The sequence below is a fragment of the Cricetulus griseus genome (genome assembly GCF_003668045.3).
Source record: "Cricetulus griseus strain 17A/GY chromosome 1 unlocalized genomic scaffold, alternate assembly CriGri-PICRH-1.0 chr1_1, whole genome shotgun sequence".
Taxonomy (NCBI): domain Eukaryota; kingdom Metazoa; phylum Chordata; class Mammalia; order Rodentia; family Cricetidae; genus Cricetulus; species Cricetulus griseus.
The window spans coordinates 12,322,467-12,345,868 of record NW_023276807.1 but is presented as its reverse complement, the minus strand read 5'-3'; the positions used below and the strand labels follow the sequence as shown (position 1 = coordinate 12,345,868).

Sequence of the window (23,402 nt, the reverse complement as noted above, 5' to 3'; positions counted from 1 at the left end):
GCAATCAATCACAAGCTCCATCTTGAGTGCTTTCACATTAAAGCCCAGCCCCTCCCTCAGCATACACCAGGCTCCCAGAAGCCAAGGCGCTGGCTGAGAAACTGAGGCAGGCTTTGGAGAAAGACGTAAAAGAGTCCTTTTTGCCAAGTATGTCTGGCACAGGCTGGTGCTGGTAGGATTCCCTGGCATCTGACGGGCCATGTTGGTCCTGCCAACCTGTGATCACCCAGCACCTGATGCGTACTCATGAGCCCAGTTCTGCAGCCAGCTTTGGGATAGCATCAAGCTATCATGTCCTGCACCTGATAGCTTGTAGTTAGGAACTCAAAAGTAAACTCCCAGGCTTTGTTGGCCCTTAAAGAGCCTCCAAATATCTCTTCAAGTCGGTTTTTGGTTTCAGAGAAGTCCTTCCATAAAATGTGGGATCATCCTTCCCCATGACCTAAAGTAAACTTGTTCATTATAATGTTAAATTCTCTCATCTACCGACTATGAACATATAGTGTGTGAAACAGTGTAATCACCAAGAGAGCATGCTAAGGAAGAGGCCTGTCCCTACTGTGGGATGATGTTCATACAATACAAATGTGCCTGAGGTTCCCCAATAAAATTATCCTTGTTTGGTGACACCCAGCCTACAAATTGTCCCCAAGCTGTCCTCAAAATGGAAGAACTCTCCTTCCACAGTCATCTCCCTAGGCTGCTTATGGCTTTGTAGGCACCAAGAGTGACCCTATTCTGTTTGGAGGGCATCCTCTGTGGGCCCACACTGTCCTGGGTCACTCTGGAAGTAATGAATGGCTCACTATGCCCATAATCCTGACCAGTTATAATGGTTGACAGTAATTGTCAACCTAACGCATAGGAGGCAGGCCTCTAGGTAGACCTGTGAGGGATCATCTAGATAAATGTTAGGCTCTGAGGATGTCTCTGAGGGGTATCTTATTATGTGAATTGATGTGGGAAGATTCAATTATGGGTGGCACCATTCCTAGGCAAGGGATCCTGAAAGTAGAAATGCTGATCTGAGCACTGGCAAGCATTATTCATTGCTCGCTGCTTCTGACTGTGACTATAACGTGACTGGGACTTCCCAGCAATAATTTATTATACCTGGAAGTGTAAGATAGATAAAACTGTATAAATAAATGGCTTTTGTCAGAGTATTTTTAACACAGCAAAAGGTAAAGAAATTAAGACAGCATCTTCTCTTAGATGGTCCAGTTTCAGAACTATTGAGGTTAGATAATGGATTGGGTTGAGTTTTGTCATGAGTGCTCGAGTGCACGTGTGTGTGTGTGTGTGTGTATGTGTCTGTGTGTCTGTGTGTCTGTGTGTGTGTGTCTCTGTGTGTCTGTGTGTGTGTGTGTCAGTGTGTTAGAATTAGCTAATCCTGCCAGGCGTTGGTGGTGCACGCCTTTAATCCCAGCACTCGGGAGGCAGAAGCAGGTGGATCTCTGTGAGTTCAAGGCCAGCCTGGTCTCCAGAGCAAGTGCCAGGATAGGCTCCAAAGCTACACAGAGAAACCCTGTCTTGAAAAACCGAAAAAAGAAAAAAGAAAGAAAGAAAAGAATTAGCTAATCCCCTCTGTCGCTCTGTTCCATTTTCTGCCGAACTAAATTGGGCAGTAATTGCTTAATTTTGTCTTTTAAATTTTTAACAAGAACAGTTATCAAATGTTTGCTGTTGTAACTAGTAAGAATGTCTTTTATATCTAAAAGCAATTGCAGTGCCTTAACACTACACTTCTCTGGGCTGAGAAGCAAGCTCTCCTCTCTCTCTCTCTCTCTCTCTCTCTCTCTCTCTTTCTCTTCCCTCTCCTATCCCTCCCTCCCTCATCTCTGTTCATATAGAAGGGTATGTTTGTATGAGTTCATACAACCGTGTATTCATGTATGAAATAGACATGAGTAATGAGAATTTGGAGGTCAAAGGTCAACCTTGAAGTCTTTCCTCAGATGCTGTCTTAGTTAGGGTTTTTATTGAAGACACCATGACCATGGCAACTCTTATAAAGAAAACATTTGCTGGGCAGCAGTGACACACACCTTTAATCCCAGCACTTGAGAGGCAGAGGCAGGCAGATCTCAGTGAGTTCAAGGCCAGCCTGGTCTACAAAGCAAGTTCCAGGACAACCAGAACTGTTACACAGAGAAACCCTGTCTCAAAAAATCAAGAAAAAAAAAAGAAAGAAAAGGCAAAGAAAGAAAAGAAAAGATTAATCAAGGGTGCCTCGATTACACTTTCAGAGGTCCAGTCCGTTATCATCATGACGGGGAGCATGGCAGCACGCAGGCTGATGTGGTGCTGGAGCTGAGAGTCCTACATCTCGACTCAGTAGCAAGAGGAAGTAGACTACTGTCACACTGAGGGAAGCTTGAGAAAAAGACTTCAAAGCCCTCCCTGACAGTGACAAACTTCCTCCAGCCAGACCACATCTCCTAATAGTGCCACTCCCTTTGGGGACATTTTCTTTCAAACCACCGCAGAGACTATGAGTCTTGTTTTTATTTTTTTTATGTATATGGCCAGGGGTGCCAAATAGTCATAGTCACTAACAATGCCTTGGTCATGCATGTACACCACCAGTCCAGGTTCCCACAGACAAAAATACAGTCAGCTCCAGTGTCAATAAGTGTACATTAATGGGGGATCGATGAATAGTGAGATCCATAGAACTTCACGTAAAAATACAGTAGCAATGCACCCAGCCTTGGCACGGTAGGAGGAGGCCTGCTGTTTGCAGCACAGGGTAGCCTGGGCTTCTCAAGAGCAACTGTTTCATTTGGTGAGCCTGGCATATTTTTTACCCTCAGACTATCAGTATTAAGTACAAGTAGGTGGTTTATTTACTCATAGTCTCTGGCAATTTGCCAGCGTTGGTCCATACCAGACATACTCTGGCTATAAGCCAGCTCATTAGCAACTGTTCTCCCCAGTTTTGTGGCCTTGGGACCTGTAGGCACTTCCTCAAAGAGGGATAGGTGGTGATAGAGGTCAATTTCTCCATCTGTCCTGCAGTTAATGAGACATTCTACCCCCTTATCCCAGAGGTTCAACAACCAGGCAAGGACTGGCACCCCAGGGCTCTGTCTATATACCCTTCCTTTTTATAAAAGGGACTTAATGCTCCAAATCACGAACTGAGGTTTTCTCTTGGCTCTCAATCGTACTTCAGCTTCTCACTGCAAAGTGTCTTCGAGGCCAGCTTTCAGCACAGTCAAAACACTGTTGATCTCCATCTGCTCCATTCCCAGTGACTCAGGGCTCCAGTCCACCTCTTCAGGATCCTGCTGACTCTGCCAGCTGTGAGGTCCAGGTTACCATGCAGGAGAAAAATGCAGTCTTGTAGGCAAAGAGAGGGAAGAGATTGTGAGGAAATGAAAGTAAGTGAATGTATTTCATTCACTCTGGACAAAGGCCACTAGGCAGGCAGACATCATCAGGAACCCAGGCACACACCAGCACACTCGTGCCACATACAAGCAGGCACAGGCACACACACAGGGTGATCAGTACAGGGGCTGCATAGAGATAGCACACAGACACACACGGGCAGTCTGGTAAAGGCTCAAGTAAAAGCTAAGGCCTCTGGTCCTAAAGGCCATATTTGTACAAATAAATACTTACATAAGTGACATCTACCATTCAGAGAAGTTTATGCTTTACAAACATCTGGTGACAACTACTTTTTTCTGACTCATAGCCCCCTGGATGTTCAGTGTTAGACATCTTGGACCATTCCCGTTATTCATAAACTGGCCCTATGGCCCTCTGCCCCAGTACAGGATCTCTCACTGCCATGTAACTCACTAAGCAGAGCAGGCTCACTGGCCAGTGATCACCAGGGATCTGCCTGGATCTGTGTCCCCAGCACTAGGATTGCAAGTGTGCACCACTATGCCCAGCTTTACTGTTTTTGTTTTTAATGGGTGCTGGGAATCAAAACCCAGGTCCTCCTGTTTGCAAGGCAAGTACTTTACTAATTAATCTATCTCCCCACCCCCTCCTCTGTTTTCCCTGTTACTTGTGATGAGAAGCTCTGATTTATAAGATAGACAGACAGACAGACAGACAGAGCACTGATAAGATGTATAAAAGATACATAATCTCATTTTTCAATCTAGAGGTTGAACCCAGAACCTTGAACAGAATAGGAAAGTCACCTGTTACTTATCTACATTCTCAGCCCTTGTTTTTTGTTTGTTTGTTTGTTTGTTTGTTTGTTGTTTTGAGATAGGCAGATCTCTGATAGAGTAGCCTGGGATGGTTAGAACTTGCTATTCTCTTCTCTTAGTCTCTTGAGTTCTGGGGTTACACAAGTATGCCAACATGCCTAGATACACTGATATATTTTTCCATGTTATGTTCACATTGTGTGTGTGTGTGTGTGTGTGTGTGTGTGTGTGTGTGTGTGTGCGCGCGCGTGCGCGCATGTGTGTGTTTGCTTATGTTTCCACAGAAAATGGAAAGCTATGGATCCCTTCCAGACTAATATGGTTTGACCAAGCAAGACCCCCTGAAGCAGTGGCCCAACTTATCCTACATCCAAAACAGCTGAGATGATGCAGTCATAGACGACTATACCCAGGATTTCTGTGTTTTATCATGATCCCCATGGTAAGGACATCACCCCCCACCCAGCAGGAAGTAGTTTGGAATGAACAACGCCCAAATTTCCAAATACTGTTTATAAATGTTTGTTTTCATTTAAATGGGATTGGTTATAAATGGTCATGATCACAGTCAATCTCTTTTTAAAGGAAAAAGGGGAAATAGGATATAGATATGAATACTTTGCCTTGGTGTGGATTTTCATTTATTGAAACAACTTTAAGATCAATTTTGTGATATGTATATTTCTCCTCTTGTTTAGGTATTGTGTTTATACATATCTTTTAAAATGTAATGCATAATTAAATACAGATTATATAGTCAAGTATAATAGATAGTCTATTATGGATGGATAGATAGTCTTCAAACCTTTCAAAGACCTACAGAATACATGGCATTTAAATGGTTTAGGGTTTTTCATGACAGTGAGACACAACTGCTCCTGGCACACCAATTACGTCAGAAAGGAGGATGGACATTAAAGGAACTCGTTATGGAGTTTGCCTTCAACATGGCAAGATTAGCCATTTGGGTAAGAAACTGCTCTTGCCTAGACTGTTCATTGCTGTATAAACTTGGACATGCCAGGACCCACAGGAAAGTGACTGTGGAACTGGCAAAACAAGACAGTTCCTGCTTCATGGAGAGCCTGCAGGTCACACTGTGGCCTATAGGCTGAAGATGGATGCCCCAAAGTTACAGAGGAACTTTGGGTGACTGTCCAGGTAGTGAGATGTCTCTGTCAATTCTAGAGTTTATATATTATCCTTCTGTGGTCTTTGATGGAGTTGAATACAAATAGTTATGGTTATAGTTTTCTTTAGTTATTATAGAAGATAAGTTACATATAAGACCTTAGACTCACAAAGATAGGACAGATGATAGAATATTTTCTTTAAATCTCGCTAAATGTTAGTGGACTAAATATTGTAACTATAGTTCTTACTTGATAACTGTTTTGTTATATATTTTACTATGTTAATGTTAAAACCCTTCTTTTCATTTAGACAGAAAAGAGGAGATGATGAGGAAGGTCCTTCTGGGTGTGTTTATCTTATTGGTTGTTGAATAAAGCCTATGAGGCAGCAAGTTAGGCGGGACTAGGAGTCAAGGAGGATTCTGGGAAATGTAGTAAAATCTTGTGATCTAGGTAGGAAGTGACATAGCAGGCCAACTCAGAATATAAGCAAGGATAAAGAGGAAGTTGCTCTCTTCCCCCTCCTCTCTGTGGAGCCGCCATGTGATCCACTGGCAAGAGAGAAGGCATACAGCCAGTGTCCTCTATAAGATAAGTCTTACAAATATATAGATTAATGGTTATGGTTGATAATTAAGACTGAGTTAGCATATAAGAAAATCTTAGTCATTGGCCAAGAGCATTTTACCTAAGATTAATCTCTGTGTGTTATTTCAGGCGCCCACATGGCAGCGGGGCTCAGGCAGATTGGCAGAAAGATTTATCGTTACATGTATGTGTATTTACCATAGTATACATGTGGTCAGAGGACAAGCTGCTGGAGTTGGTTCTCTCCTTCCACTACATCAGTCCTGGGGATAGAACTCAGATTATCAGACTTGGGGGCAAGCACCTTTAAGCTGAGCCATCTTGTCAGCCCTGATTATTCATTTACTTGGATGGATGGATGGATGGATGGATGGATGGATGGATGGCAGGTCACAGTGTAGCACAGTCCCACTGGCATAACTTGGGACAGAGTATGATGGCTGAAGGAAGAAAATTATATAAACAAATTATTTTTTGGTGAGCTGGGAATCTAACTTTTGGGCTCATACAGGCTAGGCAAGCATTCTAGTAACAGAGATGTGTCTATCTCTAGTCCATTGGTTTTTTATATAACAACTGGTAAAGTTAACTGTCTTAGCCTTAGAGAAAAATATAGAATGTAAACATTTGCAGCTGAATAAAAATTATTCAATTCACTTTTTCAGTCTATCCTCTCCTCAAGAATAGTCAAACATGTTTGCTTTTTTCATTCCCAACACACACACACACACACACACACACACACACACACACACACATACACACTCATACACACACACACACACACACACACACACACACACACACTCACCACAACCCTTTGCATTCTGTCCAGCTCAGACAACAGAGAGGTAGAGCACCAGACCTACTAGGGGACACCTACCTTCTAGGCTCCATCCACATCCTTTTTGTCTTCTTCCCTAACCAAAATATGACCCCTTTGGGTATTGAAAGCTGTTGTTCTATCAATGACAAGAGTGTGTTTATGCTACATAGTATCTAAGTCCTCTTTCAAGACCTAGCTCAGGGATGGTGCAATGGCTCATCTGATGGCTATTTTTTTTATGTCAACTTGACACATGCAAGATGGCTCAGCTTAAAGGTGCTTGCCCCCAAGTCTGATAATCTGAGTTCTATCCCCAGGACTGATGTAGTGGAAGAGTTATCAAGAAGAGGGAATCTCAACTGAGAAAACATCTCCATAAGATTTGGCTGTAGGCAAACTCATAGGGAATTTCCTTAATTAGGGGTCTAGTTTATTGTGCATGTTTCCTTCCCTGGACTGGTGGTCCTAGGTTCTATAAGAAAGCAGGGGAGCAAGCCAGTAAACATCACCCCTCCATGACCTCTGCATCAACTCCTGACTCCACGGTCCTAGTGTCCTTGAGTTGCTGCCTTGACTTCCCTCAGTGGACTGTGATTCATGACATGTAAGCCAAATAAACCCTTTCATCCCCAAACTGCTTTTGATCATGGTGTTTCATCACAGCAATAGAAATTCAAAGTAAGACAGTTCAGTTGGTAATGTGATTGCCTGGCAGGCATTAGAACCTGAATTCAATCACTGGAACCCACGCAAAAAGCTGGGTACAGTGGCACCTTCTTGTAATCCCAACAATAGCTAAAAGGGAGGCAGAGACAGGCAGATACCTGGAGCCTCATGACCAATAGCCTAGCTTATGTAGGAAAGTTTGAGCCCCTATCTCAAACACAACATAGAAAATGACACCTGGGGTTGTCCTTTGATTCCTCTATGTGTGCACACACATGGATCTACACACATGTGAACATGCATGCACAGGATAGAAAGATAACCTACCTCTCACCATTAGATCCCAGGGCTCTCTAGTCTGTGTGTCTGCTATGAATTTTAGGGGTTTGAAATCACAGACAAAACAAGTATATTACTAGTGAAGATTCTCCAAAGAAAAAGAATCATTGCGCGCACGTGTGTGTGTGTGTGTGTGTGTGTGTGTGTGTGTGTGTGTGTGTGTGTGTGTATTTATGTGTATAATTTGAGAGTGAAAGAAAATATATGAAGAATGTGGTTTACATGATTATGAAGGCTAGCAAATACCAAGATCTTCAGCTGGCAAGCTGGAAAACCAGGACAGCTGCTTGTGTGAGTTCTATCCTTGTCTAAAGAATGAAACACAGAGAGATAGCCAATACTGTCTCTCTAGCTGAAAGCCAGCAGGCTCAAAAGCCAGGAGAAGCTAACATCTGAGTCTGGTCAAGAAGGCCAGTGTCTAGATCAAAGCAGTCAGGCTCTGACCCTGTCATCCAATTCTATTCAGATTGGATGAGGCCCGTTCACGCTAAGAACCAGGGAATTGGCCAGAGCAGCTGAGTTCTTAGGGTGGGTTAATTTGGTTCTTAATTCCAGATTACAGTCCAGTCCATCATAGCGGGGAAGTCAAGGCAGCAGGAGCTTGAAACAACTGGTCACATGACACCCGTAGTCACAAGCAGAGAGCAATAAGTGAATACATGAATGCCAGAGCTCAGTTCATTTCCTCCATTTCCATATAATTGTGTATACCCAATCCAGAGAGATGGCGCCATCCACAGTGCATGCATCTTCTTACTTCAGTGACTGGAATTAGGATAATCCTTCACAGGTATTCTCAGAGGCCATCTCTCAAGTGATTCTAGATTGTGTCAGGTTGACAAATAACACAAACGATCATAGCCTCCTTTCTCACTTGGACAGTGTCTGTGGCCCATGAGGAGGGACACCATCAGCAGGTGGCCCAAATCTGGACCCTCCAGCACCATCCACAAAGACAAAAAAAAAATGCCATTTACAGGACTGAGCCAACAATAATCATCATGTCAGCCTGCTGGTGGCCCCTTTCCCCACAAAACTCTTAACACAGCACTGTTCCAAGGCAGATAAAAATAGCTTTGGATCAAAGAGGTAGTTTCCTCATTCTGTCTCTGAAGACAGATCAGTGGGCTGGGCTCATGTGGGCAAATCCATTTCTTTTTTCCCCTCTTGGCAGCAGCTTCCACATATTCTCTCCTTGAGCACAGAAGAGCCTGCCAATGTTGACATCCAAGGCTGAGATCATAGGCTCCAGTGTAGCTGGGAGTCAACCCACTCCCAGCCGGCTAGGTCTGTGCTAGCGTTTTTTGCAGACAGGCGAGCTAAGCCGAGGCAGCAACAGCTGCTACTGTGGAGAAGTCTACCTGCTGAGGTCAACGCTGGTGACTAATGATAGTGCCCTTGTCTATTAGTCCTGTGGCTTGCAACTCTGCAGATCCTGGCACCACCTTCATTCTATAAGTGGGGAAACCACGGCTGGGAGGGGCCTTTTCATTACCAGTAATCTTCAGTATACAGCTGTAAGTTCAACCACCCTATCTCAGTCAGTGTTCTATTGCTGTGAAGAGACACCATACCACACAACTCCTACTGAGGAAATCATTTAATTGGGGCTGTCTTACAGTTCCAGAGGTTTAGTTCATTATCATCATGGCGGCACACGGGCAGATTTGGTACAGAAGTAGCTGAGAATCTACCTCCAGATCCACAGGCAGCAGGAAGAGAGCGACTCTGGGGCTGGCTTATACTTTTGAAACCCCAAAGCCCACCTCCACGTGACACTCTTCCTCCAACAAGTTCATACCTGCTCCAACAAGGCTGCACCTCCTAATCCTTCTGAAATAGCACCTCTCCCTAACGACAAAGCATTCAAATATATGAGCCTATGGGGCCATTCTTACTCAAACCACAACACACCTCCAGAAGCTTGACATCTTTCTCCTGCAGCCTGGGGGTCTTTAGGACTATACATTTCACATCAAATAGCTTGAGTTGATACCTGTCTCCTCATTACAAGGTTGTAAGTGTATTGTCTTTAGTTTCTGCCCATAGGCATGGGTGTGAGTGGAGTCTGGGGCCACAGACCATGCCCCCAGAAGGTAGACTGCCCACTTGAGTCCACCACAAGTGTTGGGCACTGGACCCTCACTTTTTCCGCTGTAGGCTTAGCTCTGAGGCCCACGTCCCAGTGGTTATGAAGGTTAGCTGAGCTGTTCCCAGTGTTGCCTTCAGTGTTTGTGCCGCTATCACCACAAATGCCAATGAGCAGAGACAAGCATTGAATCTTTACATTGGGCTCTGTTCAGAGAGCTGGCCATCAGAGAGGGCAGCATGTGAACATCTCTTTGAAATGCCTCACTTTTCACCTGCAGCCAGCAGATTATATGGAGTTACAGGGACGGAAGCAGTCAACCACTCCACAGCTCAGGATTACCCCCTCTGGTCAGGTGATGTGATAGCTTATGTTAATTCTCAACTCAGCAGAATCTGGAGTCACCAGGAAAGGAGTCTCAATGGGTGATTGTCTAGATGAGGTTGGTTTCTGGGCATGCCTTCAGGGAGATCTTAAGTGTGTGTGTGTGTGTGTGTGTGTGTGTGTGTGTGTGTGTGTGTGTGTGTGTGTATGAGTGCCATATCATGTGTGGAGGTCAGAGTACAACTTGTAGGAGTCAGTTCTCTCCTTTGCTCGTGTGGGTCCAGAGAATGGAACTCAGATCACCAGACTTGTCAGTAAGGACCTTTACCTACTAAGCTCACTGCACCGCCACTTTAAAATAATTTATGAAAGGTTATCTTGCATGCATCAACTGAGATGGCAAGACCTGCCCACTTCAAATGGCATCATTCCAAAAGAACGGAATCCTGTAATGGAGAGAGGGCGCTGAGGGCATGCAGGCACTCGCCACTTCCTATTCCTTCTTATGGATGTGCTATGGAGCATTTGGATGTGACCAGTTCCCTCAGTCTCCCCAATATGACAGACTATAACCCAGAACTATGAGCCAAAAATAAGCATTTTCTCCCCTAAATTGCTTTGTCAGTGTATTTGATCACAGCAACAAGAGAAAATTCTAAGACAGGTGGACAGCCACATATCAGACACTGGTGGAGAAAGTCATTTATCAGAGACAGGTGGACAGCCACATATCAGACACAGGTGGATAGCCACTTATCAGAGACAGGTAGACAAACACATATCAGACATAGGTGGACAGCCACATATCAGACACAGGTGGAGACAGTCATTTATCAGAGACAGGTGGACAGCCACATATCAGACACAGGTGGATAGTCACTTATCAGAGACAGGTGGACAGCCACATATCAGACATAGGTGAACAGCCACATATCAGACACAGGTGGACAGCCACATATCAAACACAAGTGAATAGTCACATATCAGAGACTTATGTCTCTCTTCACTATGATCTCTTGAATTTTCCCCTCCTCTGAATGTCTGGGCTAGGTCACTTCTAGAAACACTGAGTCTAGCTAGTGTCTGCTAGTGTCAACCTTGCATTCCTCCAAAGCATCTAAACTGTCAGGGATTGGATTTTTAAACGTAGGTTCTGAGTGTCAAACTCCAGTACACATGTTTGTGTACTTTACCCAGCGAGCCATCTCCTCGGACCAAGGTCAACATTTCTAGATTGCACATATAAGTGATATGGCTTCAGAGACCTGCTTTGACATTTGTCTTCCTGTACCCAGAAACATTCAATTTTCTGAGGACCAACCATGCTGGGTCCATGCCAGGTCATAACATGACAGTATAGTTGGACTTTCTCTTGGGGACCACCAGCTCCCCAATAATGACACAGAGACTTATTATTAATTATGAAAGCTTGGCCTTAGCTTAGGCCTGTCCCAATAGTTCTTATAACTCAAATGAACCCGTTTCTATTGACCCACATTCTGCCACATTGTTCAGTTATCTCTCCTCTGTACCTTATGCCTGACTTCTCCAGGGTTTCGCTGGTATCTCCTCTCTCTTCTTCTAAGAGTCCTCTCTATCCGTGCAAGTCCTGCCTATTCTCTCCTGCCTAACTATTGGCCATTCAGATCTTTAATAAGCCAATCACAATGACACTTCTTCATGCAGTGTAAATAAATATTCTGCATTTCCTCCTTTTGTCTAAATAAAAAAGGAAAGGGTTTAACTCTAACACAGTAAAACTATATATGATAAGAACAATTATCAGATAAGAATTACATTCACAATATCTAGTCCATTGGTATTTGGCAAATTTGGAGAAACTACTCTATTATCTATCCTGTCTTAATGAGTCCAAAGATTTGTACCTAAACCACTTTCTGTAATAACTTGTATTACCATCCTAAAAATACCTTTGTAGACCTTAAAGCATTTTCTTAGATAAACAACTTTCTTTTATGTCTCTCAACCTTATAAACTTTACATCTCTTTTTGTAATTTTCTTTTCTGAATTTGGTAAGAAGTAAAACAGCATAGCTATATAGTCTTCACCCCCATCAGTGACCCAAGAAGGATATACTTTTACTTGAATAAACAGAAAGTACGAGCAAACAACTTCAAAACCTATAGAAATAACAGAGACATCTGGCTGCCTGGATAGTCACCCAAGATTCCTCTACAATGTTGGGGTATCCATCTTTGACCTAAAGGCCTATAATCTCTGACAGACTTTTCTGTGAAGCAGGAATTTTGTCCTACCTTGTCTTAGCAAAGTTTGTCAGTCCCCTTTTGTATCCTGCTCATCCAGTTGTCCAATTGCCAGCTGTCAAGGCAAGGGCAGTTTCTTGCCCAGTGTCTATCTTTGCCACAAATGAAAGCAAACTCCATATGGAGGTTTTTTGATGTTCATCATCCTTTTTTTGAAGCAAATTGGTTCTGCCAGGAGCATATGTCATGAAAAGTCTTATGTTACTAAGACATCTTAAATGCCATATTCTGTAGATCTCTGAAGTGTTTGAAGACCATCTATCTATCTATCTAAAATATATCTCTATTTGACCTTTAAAACATACCTAACAAGGCTACAAATTCTATTGTTAGATGACTATTAATCTGTATTTCTTAATTATCCTAAATGGTTTGTAATAATAAATTTCTAGTAGAAATTTACATTACATAGGTACAATAACCTTGAGCACGAATAGAAATATATAGAGAGCATAACAAAAATAACCTTGTATTTCCATCAATATTCAGAACCCTGAATGTGTGCTCAGGGAGCCTGGTCAACCAGAACAAGGATGAAGACATACTGGCCACTGCTTGAGAAGCCCCAGGGACAGGGGCTTCGAAGAACAATCACCTCAAATGCCTGCAACCATCTCTGGAAGTTGAGTTGGGATTGCCTGATGAAAGGTGTGAATGAGGTAGGTTTCACTTGGTCCAGGATCAGACCTGAAGCTGAGGTGTGTGATGTGTGAAAAGGAAGTGATGTGGTTCTTTGTCAGAGGTCTCGGGTGTCAGTGCCTGCTGAATGTGCAAGTGGGTGTGTCCTGGAAATGCTGACTATGGCTGGGATGACAGAGTTAAGAATGTCCATGAAGGTGTAGCTCAAAAGTGCATCTATTCACACCCCCGGGGGGTCTGAGACAAGTCTGACTATATAAGTGAGTTAGGAGAGGACTTGGCGAGCATGACCCTAAGGTCCTAAGTTCCATTCCCAGCACAAACAGGAAGGGAAGGCAGGGAGGGCACAAAAGGAAGGAAAAGAGGCTGAGACAATGGCTCAGTGGGTGACGTGTTCGCCACCCAAGCATGAGGACCTGGGTTTATATCCCCAGCACTCAGGTAAAACCAAACACAGTAACACATCTGTAAACCAGTGCTCCCACAGCAAGGTGAGAAGAACTGGAGAACTGTGATCCAGCTAGCCTGGCGGGGGCAGCAGTGAACAAAGAGATCCTGACATGGCTGCCCCGTATATGGTCCTTTTCTTGGTGGCTCAAGCAAGATGCACCGTCCTGGGCTTTCCCATCTAGAGTTATTGACTTCTTCTTCTAAATATGTCCCTTGATGTGTGTGCATGTGTTTGTGTGGGTGGGTGAGAGCATACATATATGTGAGTTGACCTTTTGTCTCCATACACATGTGCAGAGGTCAGAGGTCAACATCAGGTGCTTTTCTCCCTCACTCTCCACCGTATATATGGCTGAGCTGCCTCCCAAGAGTGGTGTGTGTCGCATTCCAGAGTTTAGGGCAGTACCCTGAAGGGAACAAGAAACCAACCAAGGCTGTTTTCAGTCATTCCATTCAGAGAGCTTGATATGTGCAAATTACAGATGCTAATCAGGTCTGATTTCCTAGTTTGCTTTGCTTTTGTGTGGAAATGCCTTCCTTGGCGGTGGTGTTTTGTTACAAATAACATATGCTAGTTAAAAAAAAAAAAATCCAACCATCTAGAAAATGAGTTAAGTGGAGAATAAATTTCTCCTTAAGGGAGAGAATGAAGTACCATCTCCAAAGTTGACCTTTGCTTAGGTACATCCTTTTCAACAGTTTCTTTACATTTGAATTTTTATTGGATGTATTAAATGCATTGCTCAGCCCCTGGCTTTCCCTTTGTGTGTCCATGTATGATGTGTCAGTGTGTGTGTGTGTGTGTGTGTGTGTGTGTGTGTGTGTGTGCGTGTGTAAAGCACATGTGCAAGCACATGTATGGAAGCCAGAGGACAATATCTGATGTCCTCTACCTTGTTTTCAGCCTATGACTGAACCAGTGCACCCTGTTACCAGTGTACCCAGGATGACTGGCCAATATGCCCCAGGGACCCTCGTGTCTCTGCTTCTCTGGCACTGGGATCACAGGCATGGGTCGTTGTGCCTGGTTTTGTGCGTGGCTTCTGGGCTTAGAGTCTTGTGCTTACACAGCAAGCACTTTGTTGACTAAAGTGTCTCCCCAGCCCACACCCACCCCCATCTGTTTTTTATACCCAGCAAAAACAGACATCTTCCCATTGCACAGAGTGAGCGGTTTCATTATTTCAAAAACCTTTGCAAGGTCTGCCATGCACATTACAGACGTTTCCAACTTGCTTGTCTGTTTCTCTGAGTGACACCAGCTGAGACGCTTGTGTACATGTATCGCCTTGGCACACAGGAACATGCATGCTTAGAACTTCCAGGACATGGTCAATGGCAAGCACACTTGAACTGCTAATGACAACTTCCACAGTTTCCCTTAAAATAACAATGCAACATTGCTGGTATTATATAAGAGTGGCTTTCAGTTTTTACCAAGCCAATAAAAAACATGGTTTCCTGTGGGGATGGTGGTAGGGAGGTGTTTATGTGTGGGAGAGAGTAGATGGGAAATCAATCTATTCATTTACAAATCTGAGGCATGGTCACTCTTATTCTCAATGTTCCACGTGTTCCAGACTACCTGGCCTGCAAGCTTCCAATTGATTCTCGTGTCTCTGCTGCTCATCTCATCATAAGAGTGCTGGGATTTCACCACTCAGGTGGCTGAGGGATTAACTCATTAGGTTTGCACAGTAAGCCCTTTCTTTACCCTCTGAATCATCTCTCTGACCCCTACTCTCATCTTCTCAACAAACAGGGACTCAGATTCTGCTGTTCCCCTTTTTACAAATGGAGTAACCAAGTCACACAGAGGTTAAACAAGTGACCCAAAGTCACACAGCTTATGAGAAATTAATCTGTGATGTATAATACTTTAATGTACAAGACCTTAACCTTTTCTTTGTTCATTCTTTTGGCGCCTGCACCTTTCATAGACAAAGTTCATGTCTTTCAGAGGACTGGCAGACCTAAGGGGAAAAGCTTAGTGCTACAAAATGGGGTGTATGGAGAAGAACAGCACAGGACCAGGACGGGGTGGAGTCGATGTAATTCAGCAGTGACCAGTGTTACTGATGGCACCATGTGAACAGAGACTAGAAGGAGATGGGAGGCAACACTGAGGACATCGGGGTGCTCTAGAGTGTGGTCCTTCTAGCAAATCAGCCACACCTTATCAGAATACTTATCAGAAACCCCTACAGTCTAGCTTCTTGGCTGCTGATATTCCCTCATAGACGGTAGAAAGGTCATTAGTTGCCCCCTCCTGTATCTCACAGCCATTTGTATGTAATTCTGCCCTAATTTAATGTATGTCTCAAGAGGTACTGGAGTATAGAGATTGGGGAAGGTTAACTGAAGGAGTAACTCCATTTATGTGGCTATGCTGGATGGAGATTTTCCAGTATGGCTTACTTCTGTAAACAAGCTCTTACCCATGGTCCATAAGTCAGCACAATAACCTCATTGATTCCACATTGTTTTTTGGTAAAGTCATATTTTGATTTGTTGTTGAGGCCTTATAAGGAGGTGGTAGGCATCACTTTGCATCTTCCCAGAGAAAGCATTTGTACAATGGGGATCATGCTGTCATGTTTTCAGATTCCACTGGAGCACTCTGAGCCCCTGTCCTTGAGCTTTTGACTTAGCATGTGACCCTCTGCCCCTTTATCTGTAAAAGTCATGGAGTCTGTTTGAGAAAGAGACTCCATGACCCTCACAGTTAGCAGCCATACTGGAAAATCTCCATCCAGCAAGGATGATAGCTTCCCCATAGCCACATAAATGGAGTTCCTCCTTCAGTGTCCACAAGGGTCCCCTCGCTGGACTGGGCTTCCCATTTTGATTCTACAAGACTTGGCCTCAACCAGACCTGCATGGTTCCCATTTCTGATAGCTCTGGGAGCTGGTCCTTAGAAATCCACACTTCTCAGTCTGCAGACAGAGACTCAGGGAAGCTGACTTGTATCTTAGGTAAATGCCTCCTGAGAGACCTTGATAGGGTAGGGGGGGAACAACTATCTTAAAAAAAAAAAAAAAAAAAAAAAAAACCAGCTTCTCGGTAGTTCTATGGCTAAATTTCAAAGCTCTGCCTCTCACAGTACCAAGGACTGTAAGACATTAGGGAAGACACGTGATGGTCAACACTTCCCAAAGACTAAAGACCAAGGTTAGCATGACAACAAAAACCTAAAGCCACAGCTTACCTCATCCTAAACCCAGTGGCCAATATGTTGGGTGGCTCACACTTGATCCAGAAGAGCTGACTTACATTTCCAGGAACATATGAGTTAGTTGTTCAATGCAGCCATTGTTGAGAATTAAATTATATGGGTAAATCATATTAAACCAAAATCAATAATTGTTTTACCACGTGTCCTAGTTTTATTTCTGCTGCTGTGTCAAAAAGCAGTTTATGGAAGAAGGGGTTTGTTGGCCCTATGGTTTCAGAGGGTTCCAGGCTAATGAGAGACCTGTCTTTTAAAAATTGGGGTAGGGGGTGCCTGAGGAACAACGCCTAAGGTTAACCTTTCACCTCCACACCTCCTTTTTCCTCTCAAGGTGTTCCATAGCACCTCTGTGGAATCTTGTGACAGGTTCTACCAAAGTGTCATAGCTGTAAAGCAGTATTGGGCACCTATCACGCGCTAGGAATTGATTGGGCAGCAGTAAGTTAGCCACGCCCATGTTAGGTGGCAGGGTAGAAGAGTGCCTAAGACCTATGCTTCTCTTTTTCCCCCAGAGGCCAGAAGCACCTGGGGGAAAAAGACTGGAATGAGTACTTACACGAAGCACTGCAGATTCCCACTCTCCTGCAGGACCCCAAGCCTGCTGGTGATGACCCCATACATGACCCTGGGCCAACAGTGCCCCCAGTCTAAGGAAGGTCTGAACAAGACTCCTTTTCCAGTCCATAGTGAGGAGTAGAGGAGGCCAGAGGGACAGAGATGAGAAAGAAGCCCAGACCCCTGGTGGGTCCCAAGCTTGCAAAGAGCATGTCATTATCCTTCCGAGTTACCTCTTAGGCTCATAATAAAGCCAGGACCATATGACAAAGCTGCTGCCAATCCTACAGGTGATAGTTAACCTTGTCAACTTGAGAGGATCAGGAAACATGTGGGAGACAAGCCTCTGAGATGTCTGTGAGAGTTTCTGGTTGATTGAACTAGGGTAGGAAGACCCACACCCACAATTGCGTGTGCTGGGGTCCTGAACTGAATCAACAGGAAAGTGTGAGCTGGGCAGCAGCATTCGTCTCTCTACTTCCAGACAGCAGATGTCATGTGACCCGCTGCCTCACAGTTCTACTGCCATGCTTTCCAACTGTGATAGATTGTCCCCTCGAAGTGTGAGCCAAATAAACCCCTCCTCTCTCAAATGAACTTTGTTGGGTATTTTGTTGTATCAATGAGGAAAGTAACTGGTAAACCACCCCAATTCATTTCCACATAGAGAACCACCACACTGTGATGACATTTGCCCACTGTCGAGAGCAAGACAAATGACTGTTTCCTCTTCAGACCCAGCAGAGACAAGAACGTGCTGGACAAAGTCACTCAGAACTCAGCCCTCTGAGGAGAAAGGGCTTGATGCAAAGCAGGGAGTGGGTGATGAACCCTGGGACCAATCAAGTAAGGTTATGATCCTCCTATGTGCAAGCCCCAGACCTTCAGTAATGACCCAACCCCCCCCCACCCCCACTGATGAGGCCTGGAATGCTTCGTGGCAGCCCCTCCCTAAAGATGTTCATGTGATAGAACGACAAAGCAGTGCTGTGTGTGTGTGTGTGTGTGTGTGTGTGTGTGTGTGTGTGTGTGTGTGTGTTTTCCATACTGGCCACCTCTAAGCACCAAAGTAATTTTCTTCAGGCAATGTTAGGGCCAGGTAGACCGTGATATCCCTGGCTAGACACTGTGAGCCTGCATACAAGTTCATGTGTTCCTATGTCCTTGACTGAGAGTGGTCAGTACAGGGGTGAGTGATCAGCCACTTTTCTCATTGTTGTAACAAAACACCTTACCAATGCAACTTCAGGAAGAAAGGGCTTGTTTTGGTTCACCGTTCAAGGAGATATATTCCATAATGTCAGAGAAGGCATGGCAGCTGGAGCAAAAGGCAGCTGGTCACTTTGCCACACCCAGTAACCTACTTCCGCCTCCTAGAGGTTCCATAACTTTCCCAACCAGCACCACCAACTAGTGACTAAGTGTTTGAGCACACAGCTCACAGAGAACATGTCACACTCAAACCACAACAGTGAGAAACACTCACAGGCTTCTTTGGCCACCTCCTTGGTGCAGCCTTTTGCCAAGACAACAGCGGAGGAAGGCTAATCTGCCATCAGCAAGGAGGCAGAGCATCCCACACTGTCAAATCACGTATGATCTACAGAATCTAGCTTGGGTTTCCTCTAGCACAAATGTCAGTGGAAAAATCTCAGTTCCGTTTTCAGGAAACCTAGTCATTTGTCATGAGCACAATGCGTGATCAAGAAAGACATCTCCTTCCGCCCTCCAGCACCACATAATTCATCTCCCGGAACAGCTGCAGACCCTCCAGCCCTATCTGTGGGAAGCCGGGCATGTGATGCAGCCGCTACTGGTCTTCAGGTGACCCCACAGATCAGCCTTTCTCAGAATGAGGACCTGGAAGCTGGAGGCTGCTGCGCCTTGGGAAGTTACCTGCGAGCCTGAGGTCAGATCAGCAGAAACCAGTACAGAGGCCAACAGACCTTCTCAGGAAACTTCATATCTACAGGGAGACGCATTCAGAGGAGTCAGTCTGTGGATCTTGCAGTGATGGAAGTGAGGAAAGCAAAGCGAGGACAGAGAGAAGGAAGAGCAGCCCAACCACTGCCTATCAGACTCTTACAAACAGCCCTCCATTGCGATGTACACAACTTTTGAGCTAGAAGGAAGCTTGGGGAAAACTTACTACAAATTTTGTTCTGCATGTCAGCGAAGATGGGAAGTGACCTCACTGCTCACCGAACATCTTGGTGGAAAGCCTGGGAGTACAAATAGGGACTTCTGCCCTGCACGCACAGTCAAAACCCTCATTCTCCACCCAGAGGCTGGTGCAACTCCTCATGAAGCATCAACTGTGTGCAAGACTTTGCACTAAGAGCATGTGGATCACAGATGACAAACGGATCATCCCACAGGAAATACTTGATATAAATTGTGGGGAAAAGCATGTCTAACCAGGCACCATGCTTTGTCTTCGGCTGGAAACAAGAACCTGAGACTTGAAGGGTTTGCCAGATAAAACGTAGACAGAGGGAGTCCCAGGGAAGAAAGGCCACAGTCTCCCTTCCACTTCTCAGCCCATGCCTTTTCTAAGCAGAGCTTTGCTCCAAACAAATCAGAAACATTTCTGGTTCTTATACACTCCTTCCACGCAGGCCCGCATCATCAAATCAGGTCCCTCCCCTAGGGTCTCAGCCTCCTCCAAACTCCCTGATGAACGGGGACCAGGTGTGCTGTGGATTCCTTCTATTCCAAAATTCCAGACCCCATTCCTGCTCCTGACCCAGACCTGAGCTCATCACAGACTTCAAGCAAAAATGAAAGAATGAATTAGTGAGGAACCCCACAAGACAGATGGCAAGAACTCTGGTGTCTCTATGCATCTCTTACCAGGCCAGAGTGTCCTCATGAATCCTGAGCATAGCCCCTGATCCCAGGAGGGAAGGTAGTCTTTCTACAATAGCTTTTTCAACATAGTTTCTATTCAGCTGTCAAAAATAAAAATGGCATTACTAAAACTCTCCTCCTCCTTACTAAAACTCTCCTAGCAAAGACCTTGGATTTTGGCCTTTTCTTGTGAGGAAAGAAGGGCTGGGGGCGGGGATGGCTCAGTGGGGAAAGCACTTGTCATGCAAGCACAATAAATTCAAATTCTGAGTTCAAATCCCCAGAGTCTATAGAAATCTGGGTTTCACATAGTAGAACATAGCTATAATCTCAGCACTTCTACAGTGAGATGGAAAGCAGAGGCAGGAGAATAGCCAGAAGCTGGTGGGACAGACATATGCAGCATGAACAACAGAGACCCTGGCTTAAACACAGTGGAAAGTCCCCTGCCACTGCCAACCTGGGTGCTCCCAGCCCAGATCATAAACTATCTGGGACTCTGGTGACAATTGCTCCAAGCATATTAAGCAACCAATCCCAGTGCTCAGCTTCCAGGCCTTTCCACTTCTGAGAAGGATCAAATGTACCTATTTTGTCCACTTGTCTTTCTGAAATCAGCTACTGAGTGGGCTAGAAGAAACAAGGGCAGAAAATAAATATCTTAGACACCAAGTGGCCTTGTCAGAGCCTCTGATGAAAGCTATGACCTGCGTACTGACTGAAGGGCAGAGCGATCTCAGGCTAGAGACAAGACTCGGCAGCCAAGTGTTTTCTGTGCAAGCACAAGGACCTGAGTTCAGATCCCCCACACCTACATAAAATGCCTAGCATCAGCCCAGTGCTGGAGGTGCCTGGGGGACATTGGTGGGGTTTACTGGCCAGCTAGTCTGGATGAATTGGTGAGATCCAAGTTCAGTGAGAGACTCTATCTCAAAAAAGAAAAAAACAAGGTGAGGAGTGACTAAAGATACTGACCTCTAGTCTCATCACATATACACAAGCATGTTTCACATGCTGTGAAATCAAGGTTCTGAGAGAAATTGTATTTTCAACCGAACCTTCACATGGCTGATTGACTATTAGAACCTCAATGACTATGGAGTGATTGGCAGAACTATGCTGCCGTTCCTGAGCCTACTTACAATTTATCTTGGGCTATCCTTACTCACCAATAGAGCTATTACTTGCCTACCTCTATCTCAGGAGATTGGACCTAATATACTGTGACTAACACACAAAAACCTTCTCTACAGTACTAACTTAGCAGAACTCTAAGGCTAAGAATACCGTGAGGTAACATCCAGGGCCTGTAGGAGAGGTTGCTCTGCCTTGCTTCAACACACCTACTTCATGTTTCCGCCAATGTATTTGAAAAGGGTGTGACTTCCTTTGTTCTATTACTATTTCCTTTGTTCTATTACTATATAAATTTCATCAATCTGTTGCACTTTGGAACATGGAACTTGGTTTAACATCAATCTGTTCAAGGCCACAGCCCCTCACGTCTGACTTACGAATGAAACTCCTGAAAAGATTAGAACTGCCATTCTGTGGACAGGTTGGAATGTTGCAAGCCCAGAGGCTAGTTACCTAATCCTGAGCTAGTTCTAGCCCTCAGAACAGTCATTCCTTGTCCACCTCTGTGTCTAACTAACATCCTGTGACTAATAGATAAAAACCTTGTGGAATCTATTCGCTTAGCAGACAACTAACTCAAAAGCTCAGATAGCATCTTGACCCCTATATCAAAGTTTCCCCCATCTCGCTTTACCAGCCTCACTGGTGTATGCACAAATTTATTTTAAACTTGCCTTGATTTATGACTTTCTTTGTTCTGTAGAATCTACAAAAACTTCATGAACCTGCTTCCATGTTGGATCATGGAATCCGGGGTAACCTCAAAGCCATAGTCACTCAACTGGCTCCAGAATAAACTCTCTCATTTCCTTTAAGATGAGAGCTGTGGTTTTTGAGTTGACAGGCCCCAGAATAATTTGTCTCTTATCCCCTTTGAGGTGAAAGTTGTGGCTTTTGCATAGACACACACATACATCAGGCACACACACACACACACACACACACACACACACACACACACACACACACAATGAAAACATTTAAAAAAAATAACTGTGTATTAGCCACTGATGGGGAACCAATCAAACAAGTTTAGAGGCTTGTGTGTGAGGAATTGCTGAGAAGATGGAAGTTTAAAAACCAAGACAGAGTGCAATACCTAGGAGCAGAGGCGTGACTCCTTGAAGTCTGTTTTGTTTCCTGGGGAAATTGCAGAGTTGGTTCCTGTCCAGTTGGAACTGCAGAGCGCTGAAGGTTAGCAGAACACTTGTTTTCTCTACCAGACAGTCTCCATGGAAGGATTCCTGGGCCCTCTTAGAGGGACAGGAAAAATACACAGTCTACAGCCGTGGATGGTGTCATTAGAGTCACTAGAGTCAGAGCCTGGGCCCTGGAAGCTCTGACAAGTCAAGCTCAGCCACCCATCCTCAATAAGAGTGGTTTGAATGAGAAATCACAGAGAGAGAGAGAGAGAGAGAGAGAGAGAGAGAGAGAGAGAGAGAGAGAGAGAGACTCATGTGCTTGAACCCAGTGTTTGCGAAAGTGGTGAAGCCTTGCAAGAGAAAGTACATCACTAGGGGTGAGCTTGGAGAATTCACTGTCTCTCCATACTTCCAGTCTGCTCTCTCTGCTTCATGCTTAATGATTGACTTCCTGCTTCTGTCTCCATGTCTGCTGCCTGCTGCCTGCTGCCTGCTGCCTGCTGCCTGCTGCCTGCTGCCTGCTGCCTGCTGCCTGCTGCCTGCTGCCTGCTGTGGCGATTCCCCGCCATGATGGACTCTTAATCCTCTAGAACTGTAAGCCCAAACAAACTCTTCCTTGAGTTGCCTTTCATCACCATTATTTGTAACAGAAAAATAACTAGTGCAAAATAAACAGACAAGTGAAAGTAAAAAGTGGAGAAAGGAGATTTATCCAGCGTGGTCACATAGGTAGCAGAACAAAGAGGCCCAGTGACCACCTGCCTCAAGTCCATCTTCAGGGTTGTGACATTAGGAGAAAAGGACACACGAGTAAGTATTCCTAGTCTATGCGTGGTCACACTTATCACTGACCCACCCTCATCCTGTGTCTCATCTCCAGGCTCTCTTGCAAGGTGGCCTGACAGGCTATCAGAACCATATGAAACCTCTTCCTGGAGACAAGTCCCTTCTCTGGCTGGCACCAGGC

The 23,402-nt window shown here is 44.7% G+C and overlaps 2 long non-coding RNA genes across 2 annotated transcripts in view; both read left to right on the top strand.

Annotated features, from left to right (window-relative positions):
* Nucleotides 1-4,521, top strand: part of LOC118239046 — a 30,087-nt gene extending 25,566 nt beyond the window's left edge. Inside the window, exon 3 of the long non-coding RNA XR_004772442.1 lies at nt 4,463-4,521. This is a non-coding gene — a long non-coding RNA (uncharacterized LOC118239046). The remainder of the gene's footprint in view (nt 1-4,462) is intronic.
* A 45-nt stretch (nt 4,522-4,566) lies between these two features.
* On the top strand, nt 4,567-22,941 carry LOC103161665. The gene is made up of 3 exons (XR_003479456.2): nt 4,567-4,620; nt 12,919-13,088; nt 17,974-22,941. It is a non-coding gene; the product is annotated as an uncharacterized LOC103161665 (long non-coding RNA).
* The last annotated feature ends 461 nt before the right edge of the window (nt 22,942-23,402 follow it).